Genomic DNA, 10971 nt, shown 5'->3' with positions numbered 1-10971 from the left:
AATTTTATAAAATATAACTTTATTTTATAAAAATATCAAGTTTTTATAAAATATGCACCTTATCCTAATTTTCCTTCACAAAACCTTGATTTTTGGCTTAGAAAATAAGGTTAAATACTAATGACTTAAATTTTATTTCTCCTTGGTTATATTTTACTAAATTGAGTTATTTTCAATTGATATTATATAGTCCATACCAAATTTTATGGAGTTTTAGGTGTTGAAGTTTTTAAATTTGAGTTTTTAGGGTTTTTAGGGTCTTGAGATTTAATAAATATTTGGATATCAAAATAAACTGAATTATTTGAGATTTCAAATTATAATAGAGTTTCAAAACTCTTTTCTTGTTAAAAAAATAATGTTTGTAATTCATTTTTAACGGTTTATTGGCATTCTATGTAGTGATTCTGATATTCAAGCGAGATTGAGGAATCAAGTATACGAGTCCTAGTCTTCAACTTTGACTTAAGTTTCTATGAGACTTTGACCTAATTTTACTACTAGATCAAGTTCATGATGTGTGTATATGATTCATGAAATGGTGTTCAAGTTAAGGAATGATCCGAATGTGGATAGTCACTCCAGTTAAGTAGTTGTAGAATTCACATACCAATGTGAAATCCAAGTACATTATGATGGGTTTTAGCCATAAGAACTTTCCTATGTGCGCATGCAAAACCCTAATGCTTGGATCTAGGCTTTCTAATAAACATGCTTTGAATCCAAGACTTCTAATTTACTAATTAGGTTAAATAACAACATTGAAACAGATCTAGAATCATACCTTTGAGTTCCTTGTTGATCTTGAGGTCTTGGAGCTTCTAGAGTCACAAATGTCACTCCTCTAATGGCTTACAAACACCAAAGCAAGGAGGATGATTTGGGAGAGAGGAGAGGGGAGGAATTCGACCAGAGTTCTCTTGCTTTTTCAGAAGTGTCGAATTCCCTATGCCATGGGGTCTATTTATACTTGTAGATTCCTTAATGATTACAGATAAGTCCCTATCAGATAATCTTCTCTTAAGGCTATCCAAATCCATTCCTAGATAAGCATATGGACGATTTTAGCTTTCCTAAAGCTCTTAGAATCCGTCCAAAGTATATCCAAATGGATTTACAGTTTAAAGCTTAACTATCAAACAATTGACAGTTTATACCCCTTTATTTAATTAATCTCTTTAAGTCACCAAATTAATTCTAATTAATTCTATGACTTATATTAATCAAATAACAATATATTACTCATTATATTATTCCCATAATATATTAATAATATTTATTCTCTCTTAATAAATCATCCTATCAAGTTGCTATGGTGAAGGCAACCCAAAAGGACCATGCACAACCGGATATAGTTACAGCCTTAGACACTATTCCAACAGTCTCCCACTTGGATAAGTCTAGTAACTATACTAGTACAATTCGGTTTGCAATCATAGCTCCCAAAGACGCTGTCAACTCTGATCTAATCAATCTTGTCCTTTAGATAAGGGAACGTACAGTCCTCTGTTAGATATCATGCTGACAATCCTATGGAATGGTTAGTCAAGCATTTAGGTTTCTCGATCTCTGATTTATTCGACATAGAACTTAATCGAACACATCAATTCAGTTCTGACCGGGCCCGGCACATAAGTCAAATCAAATCATCGAGCGGCCGAGATATCGCTTTTACCTTCTTAGATAAAAGTTACAGATAAACTTCGACTTATATGCATTTACTTATTCATTAACCAACTATACACAACAATACGTTTTATAACATCAAGTTACTGATGCGTTTTCGCATTATCAATGTACAATCAATTAACAAATAATAAACCATATATCTAGGTTTTAAGACTATATGATATTATCGTCTTGCGATCACCTTCTATATCGTATTCCACAAGGTGATTCCAGCAAGCGCGGGTTTATTCCAATGCTCAAAACTAGTTCATAAGCACTCATGAACGTTGTAGCAATCCTTTGCTATGTCTAACACCATTTAGACATTCTACACACCAATTCATGACAATCTTCTTTCATATCTACTCCCAACATATGAACGATTGTGGACTATTTGAATAATCCGATTATTCCTAATAAACTCAATTATTCTGGAAGTCAAAACATGCAAAGTGAAACAATAGCTAAACAATTAACATAAGATAGTATCATTACTCATAAATAAAACTCCTTTATTTAATCATCAAATGTTAATTTACATTTATCTATTACACGTTTCTAATACTATCTAATCTATGCTAATATCATCCTTCAGCCCAATACTCCTAGCATGCTGTAAGTGCTTAACCCTACTCAGTCCCTTCGTAAGCGGATCTGCTGGGTTATCTTCTGATGATATCCTTTTTACTATGAGTTGTCCTTCTTCTACACGATGTCTGATGAAGTGATATTTTCTGTCGATATGTCTTGATCTACCATGATCCCTTGGTTCCTTGGTTAAGGCAACCGCACCTTCGTTATCACAGAAAATCTCCATTGGCTCCTTTATGGCAGGTACGACTCCAAGATCACTGATGAAGTTCTTTAGCCATATTGCCTCCTTCGACGCTTCGCTCGCTGCAATGTACTCTGATTCGCACGTTGAATCAGCTACGGTTTCCTGCTTGGAACTTTTCCATGTCACTGCTCCTCCATTTAGGGTAAAGACCCAGCCCGACTGCGAACGGTAGTTGTCCCTGTCGGTCTGAAAACTGGCGTCACTATACCCTCGCACCTTCAAGTCATCACTTCCTCTGAGGACTAAGAACCATTCCTTCGTCCTCCGAAGGTACTTAAGGATATTCTTCACCGCAATCCAATGTGCTTTGCCAGGATTCCCTTGATATCTGCTAACCATGCTCAAAGCGAAGGCTACATCAGGGCGAGTACAAGTCATAGCGTACATGATTGAGCCAACTGCGGAAGCGTATGGTACTCGGCTCATTTCTGCTATCTCAGCTTCGGTACTCGGACTTTGAGTCTTACTCAATTTGGCATTACTTTGTATTGGTAATTCTCCCTTCTTTGAGTTTTCCATACTAAAACGTTTCAGTACCTTCTCCAAGTAAGTGTTCTGACTAAGTCCAATTAGTCTCTTACTTCTTTCTGTCACTATCCTTATTCCCAAAATGTAAGAAGCTTCTCCGAGGTCCTTCATAGCGAAGCACTTCCCGAGCCAGGACTTAACTTCCTGCAGAGTCGGGATGTCATTTCCTATGAGCAATATGTCATCAACATATAGGACGAGAAAGCTTACTATACTCCCACTGGCTTTGACATATACACAAGACTCGTCTTCGCTTCGTACAAATCCAAACTCTTTGACTTTCTCATCGAAGCAAAGATTCCATCTGCGAGACGCTTGTTTAAGTCCATAAATGGACTTTTCAAGCTTACACACTCTATTCGGATGCTTCGGATCCACAAACCCTTCGGGCTGAGCCATGTACACATCCTCAGCCAGCTTCCCATTAAGGAAAGCGGTCTTGACATCCATTTGCCAAATCTCATAATCATGAAATGCGGCAATTGCTAACATCACTCTAATAGATTTAATCTTCGCAACTGGTGAGAAGGTCTCATCATAGTCAACTCCGGGAGTTTGAGTAAAGCCCTTCGCGACCAATCGCGCTTTATATGTGTGTACGTTCCCATCCACGTCGGTCTTCTTCTTGAAGATCCATTTGCACCCAACGGTCTTACGTCCGGGCACAAAATCAACCAAATTCCAAACTTGGTTATCATACATGGATTGGATCTCGCTATCCATTGCCTCTTTCCATTTTTCAGACTCCGGGCCTGCCATGGCTTCCTTATAGCTATTAGGTTCATCAAGGTTTACTAGTGTACCATCACTAATATACGTGTCCCCTTCGGTAGTAATATGAAAACCATAAAACTGGGGTAGAACTCTAACTCTATCGGAACGTCTAAGAGGTAAGGATTCGTCAATCGGTTCAACCGGAGTTTCCTCCTCGGGTTGAGTGCCAGCGGTAGAGGTTCCTTCATCTATCGACTCTTGAATCTCTTCAAGTTCGATTTTCCTCCCACTGTCTCCTTGGCTTATGAGTTCTCGCTCTCGGAAAACTCCTCTCCTTGCAACGAAGACAACATTGTCCTTCGGTCTATAGAAGAGATATCCAAAGGATGTCTGCGGGTAGCCGATGAAAATACATCGCTCACTTCGAGGTTCAAGCTTGTCGTGAGCATCTCGTCTTACGAAAGCCTTGCAACCCCAAACCTTGATATGTGCCAACGAGGGAGCTTTCCTTGTCCACATCTCGTGAGGTGTTTTGGCAACCTTCTTAGTAGGGACTCGGTTAAGGATATGGGCGGCAGTCTCTAAGGCATACCCCCAAAAAGAGATTGGTAGTGAAGCACGACTCATCATAGAGCGAACCATATCCAATAAGGTTCGATTACGCCTTTCTGCCACACCATTTAACTGCGGTGTCCTAGGAGGCGTCAATTGCGAAACTATTCCACACTCCTTGAGATAATCGTGGAATTCAAGACTTAGGTACTCTCCTCCTCGATCGGATCGAAGCATCTTGATTTTCCTGCCCAATTGATTCTCCACTTCATTCTTGAACTCTTTGAACTTTTCAAAGGTGTCTGACTTTTGCTTGATTAAGTAGATATACCCATATCTACTATAGTCATCGGTAAAAGTCACATAGAAGCGGTTCCCATCCTTCGTGGTTGATCTAAACGGTCCACATACATCGGTATGTATTAGGTCCAATAGACCCTCGCCCCTTTCACATGTACTCGTGAAAGGCGACTTAGTCATCTTTCCAAGCAAACAAGACTCGCATGTGTCATCTTCCCTAAGGTCGAATGACTCCAACACTCCATCCTTTTGGAGTTGGGCTATGCGTTTCTTGTTGACATGTCCAAGACGACAATGCCACAAGGAAGCTTTATCCATACTAGTGGAAGAATCAATATTCAAAACATCATTTCCTAAGTTATCAACAATCATAACGGTTTCATATATTCCATTACATGGTATAGCTTCAAAGTAAAAGACACCATTTAGATAAGCCAAAATAGAACCATTCTCATTATTAAAAGAAAATCTAAATCCTTGTCTATATAAACCATGAAATGAAATGATGTTTCTTGCCATTTCTGGCGAATAGCAACAATTGTTCAAATCTAAAACTAAACTATTCCTAAGCACTAAGGAGTACACTCCAATCTTGGTCACAGGCGACGATCTTCTGTTCCCCATGATTAGATTGATCCTTCCTTGCTCCACATCCCTACTTCTTCTTAGTCCCTGCACATTAGAACAAATGTGATAACCACAACCGGTATCAAGAACCCAAGAAATAGCATGATTAGAATCGTTAGATTTGATTGTATATATACCTGCGAAAGATGGCTTGATCTTTCCTTCTTTGATTGCTTGCAGGTAATCCGGGCAGCTTCTCTTCCAATGTCCTATCTTGTGGCAGTGGTGGCACTCTGCCTCCTTCGGGTTAGAGCAGGGCTTGGCGGGATCAACTTTGGACCCACTAGAAGAGGCACCATCTCGGGCTTTCACCTTGCGATGGTTCTTGGATGAAGCTTTCCTCTTCTTTCCCTTCCCTTGTCCAATAGCCAAGACAGGAGCAGCGGGTGGATTGGGAGTGGGTGCAACAGACTTGTCCTTGAAGTTGCTCTCAGCAACCCTCAAGAGACCTTGGAGCTTGCTTAGGGTGACCTCTTCTTTGTTCATGTGGTAGGTCATCCTAAATTGGTTGTACATCGGAGGCAAAGAGTGAAGCACCATGTCGATCGCCAAGTCTTCACCGAAGTCAACATTTAACTTGCGGAGGCGGTCAACATACCTTTGCATCTTTTGCAAGTGCACGGTAAGTGATTCTCCATGACCCATCTTCGCGGAAATCATGTTAGTGAAAATCTCGTACCTCTCTTGTCTCGCGTTTTGGTGGTACCTCTCCAATAAGTCTTGATGCATCTCGTACGGGTACATGTCCTCGTAGGACTTTTGGAATTCGGAGTTCATGGTGGCGATCATGATGCAATGTACCTTCGTTGCATCTCGCTCATGAGTTTCAAAGGCGGTGATTTCGGCGGGAGTAGCAATTTCGGGGTTGATTTTCTCGAGCTTCTCATCGAGGACATACTCCTTATCCTCATAGCGAGCAATGGTGCGAATGTATCTTATCCATTCGCTAAAGTTCGTTCCATCGAAGGTGACCTTTTGGCAAAGGCTCATCAATGTGAAAGAACTAGCAGCAGCGTTGTTTGCGTTTGACATCTATAATTAGAAAAGGACAAAGATAGATTAGAATAAGAATCCCTAATTATCACCCAATAAGAAAATTAGGGCTAGGATCCAACAATAACATTTACATACTAGAAAAGGGATGCCGTAATCTAACATGCAAATAAATTGAAGGTAAGTGAATGACGATTCACTAATTCTCCATCAAAAGCTTACACTATTAGTCCTAAGTGTTTTTTGAGAATTCCTAGGTTCGGATGAGATTCATTGAATCTATTCAATGGCATGTTTAAATCTCGATATGCCCCTCTTGTTTATGACTGGGATGCCGAGGATCACAAAGCGGGTGTGAATTACCATGCAAATTCACATGGCGCCTTCATTGTAACAATCACCTATTCGACGTGCCGGTAAACCACACACGCTCCATCGAACTATGATAAACAACGAATCACCCTTTGCCACCTTCGCTTAGAACCAATTAGTGTGCCGGTAAACCACACACGCTCCACCAACATCTTAGCAAGGTGCAAAGTGTAACTTCATGGGATTGCATCAATTCACTTTTCCTAAAGTAACTAGGATTGGGAAATTTTAAAATATGTGTAGTTACTTGTATTTCTTATTATACTTTTAATGAGAGGATGAGGTTGCCCTATCCTACCCGTTCGGCTAACGACCCTCCACCAATCAAGCAAGCGGTGGGTGTGAGTGTACACCCATTAAGCGCCATTTTATAGGCCGCAACCTTATACCCACCTTATAGACCGGCTTCGTGAATGAGGCCTACTAACGGTAAGACTAGCATTTAGTTATACATATATATATTAGTATAGGGTTGTATTTTAAAACTTTTAAAATCTAGGGTTTGAAATTTAAGTTGTCTAAATTAAAGCTTTTAATCACAAAAGTAAATTTCAAATCATGAGGGTAGGTTTTAAACATTTAAAACATGGAGGATCAAATAACAAATAATTCCAATTAACAATTAATATCCTAATTATCTATATTTGATTTATTCAAGATTTCTTTTTAAGATAATTACCAAAATAATTAAAATAATTAATTAATTATCATATAAGGAAATTAAATATTTAATTAGTTGATAATTACCCTTAACTAGATCAAGATAATAGTCATATTTATCAGAAAAACGAATTAATGTTGATCTAATTAGTTTATGGTAAGTTAAGATAAGATAAACACAAAGAAATCCCGAATCTGGCCATTCCTGACGCCTGGACTCGCCGAGTGCACAAATGGACTCGCCGAGTCAGGCCTACTCGCCGAGTCCACTTTGAGACTCGCCGAGTCCATGACTCAGAAACCAAAAATTCGAATTTTGCAGGTTTGTTTCAGTTAATCAAGAAACAATTTACAGAAAACCAAACTATGCTCTGATACCACTGATGGGTTTTAGCCATAAGAACTTTCCTATGTGCGCATGCAAAACCCTAATGCTTGGATCTAGGCTTTCTAATAAACATGCTTTGAATCCAAGACTTCTAATTTACTAATTAGGTTAAATAACAACATTGAAACAGATCTAGAATCATACCTTTGAGTTCCTTGTTGATCTTGAGGTCTTGGAGCTTCTAGAGTCACAAATGTCACTCCTCTAATGGCTTACAAACACCAAAGCAAGGAGGATGATTTGGGAGAGAGGAGAGGGGAGGAATTCGACCAGAGTTCTCTTGCTTTTTCAGAAGTGTCGAATTCCCTATGCCATGGGGTCTATTTATACTTGTAGATTCCTTAATGATTACAGATAAGTCCCTATCAGATAATCTTCTCTTAAGGCTATCCAAATCCATTCCTAGATAAGCATATGGACGATTTTAGCTTTCCTAAAGCTCTTAGAATCCGTCCAAAGTATATCCAAATGGATTTACAGTTTAAAGCTTAACTATCAAACAATTGACAGTTTATACCCCTTTATTTAATTAATCTCTTTAAGTCACCAAATTAATTCTAATTAATTCTATGACTTATATTAATCAAATAACAATATATTACTCATTATATTATTCCCATAATATATTAATAATATTTATTCTCTCTTAATAAATCATCCTATCAAGTTGCTATGGTGAAGGCAACCCAAAAGGACCATGCACAACCGGATATAGTTACAGCCTTAGACACTATTCCAACACATTATCCATTGTTTCTAATTGTTTCCAAGTTTCTAATAGGTTATATCTTAACTTCTAGTTACTAAGTCTAGTACGTGTCGTGCCTATACATGTAATTAAGTTTATTCATGTAACGTCTCAAAATCACAACTAAAAATTTACTTTAAAACATTACTAAAACCCTATTTATAAAAAACATATCATAAGTCATAAAATAATTTCAGAGTATTAGTTCAAAACATCTTCTTGTTATCAGAGTAAAACATCCCAGGCTGACTATTCAATGGTGTGATCCATGCGATCACCCCGAGCTCTTCCCTCCACTACCGGAAGTACCTGAAACCAAAACTGAAAACCGTAAGCACGAACCTTAGTGAGTTCCCCAACCTACCACATACCCTGCATAAACACATACTAGGCCACGCCCGCTATTTTGTTCCTCGCTCGCTACCTCGGGCCTCGCCCGCTACAACGGCCCCGCCGCTCCAGGCCCCGCCTGGCTTCGAGCCCCGCTCGGATACAGATATGTTTCTCTTAGGCCCCGCCTGTCTCTGGGCCCCGCCCGCTAACCACATAATACAAAATTAGCATATAAAACATAATTGAACATACCCTACTGTATTCCTGTTCTAAAGCCTCGCCTGTCTTGGGCCTCGCCCCTATCCTATTACTAGTGAGTCATGGAACTGTTGGATTAGTGTCTAAGTCCATAACTATTTTGGTATGTACTTGACCCGATGGTGCATGGTCCTTTTGGGTTGCCTTCACCAAAGCAACTTGATAGGATGAATTATGGAGAGAGAGGATTAATTATGATTTATTAATATATTATGAGAATAATATATTAAAGGAGAAATCATATTGTTTAATTAATATTAGTCGAGAATTAATTGATAATTAGTTTTGTGGCTAAAATAGATTAATTAAACTTAAGGGACTGGAACTGTAATTATAAGATAATTGCATCTGGGCTATGGATCACCTTGGAATGATAGGTTAGACAAATTCTATGGGGAAACCCATTAGAAATTGTCCAAGTGATATTCTAAAAGGGTCCATGGGCTGCTTAGGGCTTAAGCAGTCAGATTAGGGTTTCCTAGTTGAAAACCCTAATAGCCTACATGTATATATAGTACCCTTAAGCCCCAAAAACGTGGCTAAGATTTCCACTAGGGTTTCTGGACGTTTTGGGCAGCCTCCTCTCTTCTCATTCTTCTTCCTCTTGCTCTTGGTGTTTATAAGCCATTAGAGGAGTGACAATTGTGACTCTAAGCTTTCTAAAGTCATTACAAGGAGGATTTGAGATTGTTATTGCTACATAACAATCAAGGTAAGATCTAAACCTCATTCTTACGTTAATATGATTAATTGTATGCTAGAACTAGGGTTTAAAGTCTTGGATGAATTGCATGTACAATAGAGAAACCTAGATCCAGGCATTAGGGTTTGCATGAGCACATAGGATGTTATTATGGCTAAAACCCATCAGTGGTATCAGAGCCTTGACTGGTTTCTGTTGTATGTGATGCTATGTTGAATTGTTTACTGAAAATCGAATTCTGGTCTTTTGTTCGAGCTGACTCGGCGAGTCACTACATGGACTCGGCGAGTCTGCCCTACTCGGCGAGTTCCAATGTGTGACTCGGCGAGTCGGAGCGTCAGACAGAGGGAATTTCGGATTTTATTGCTGTTTTGCTTAAGGATAATTACCATATTCGTTTTAAACTTATAAAATACGATTTTTAATGGTTCTAAAAGACTATCCTTGCCAAAACACAAGATAATTACCAATTGATTAGATAATAACTTCCTTATATGATTAAAGATTGATTATTTGTATTAATTGGGTAATTTATCTTGCAAGAAATTGAAATTAGGTCAAATATAGATAATGACAAAATTAATTGTTTAATTTCTATTATTTGTTATTTGATCCTTGTGTTGTTAAAAAGTTTCAATTGTGCCCATGTAAGTTTTATGGTTTAAATTTGAACTTAAAGGTCTTGTTTTGAAATTTAAATAGTTGAAACTCTAATGTTTTGAAATGTTTCAAAACCTTCCCTCAAGTTTTGGAATTTAAAAGTTGATTAAAAGTTTAATTTAGAAATGTTAAATTCTAAAACCCTAGTATTTTTTTTGAAAAGTTCAAATCACACCCTTATGGTTTTATTAATTAATTAAAGTGTATAATTAAAAGAGATTTAATAAATCCATAGAGTTTTGGTTTACAATTTAATTAAATTAAAAGTATAATTATTAAATTTAACCACCTAGTATTTTAAAAGTGTGAAATACACCCGATACTATATATAACATTAAAAGTCTAATATTATATATATATATATATATATATATATATATATATATATATATATATATATATATATATATATATATATATGTATGTATGTATGTATGTATGAGTAAAAGTTAGTCATACCGTTAGCAGGCCTCATTCACGAAGCTGGTCTATAAGGGGTGTTTAAGGAAATTGCATATAAAATGGCAATTGAATGGGTATCCACTCTTACGCACCGCACTCTTCACTAGTGGAGGGTCGTTAGCCGAACTGGTAGGATAGGACAGAAACCTTCCATTATAAGTATAATG

The sequence above is a fragment of the Lactuca serriola genome, chromosome 1, assembly GCF_051521515.1.
Source record: "Lactuca serriola cultivar US96UC23 chromosome 1, Lser_US96UC23_V15, whole genome shotgun sequence".
Classification (NCBI taxonomy): domain Eukaryota; kingdom Viridiplantae; phylum Streptophyta; class Magnoliopsida; order Asterales; family Asteraceae; genus Lactuca; species Lactuca serriola.
This window is presented reverse-complemented; position numbering follows the sequence as displayed.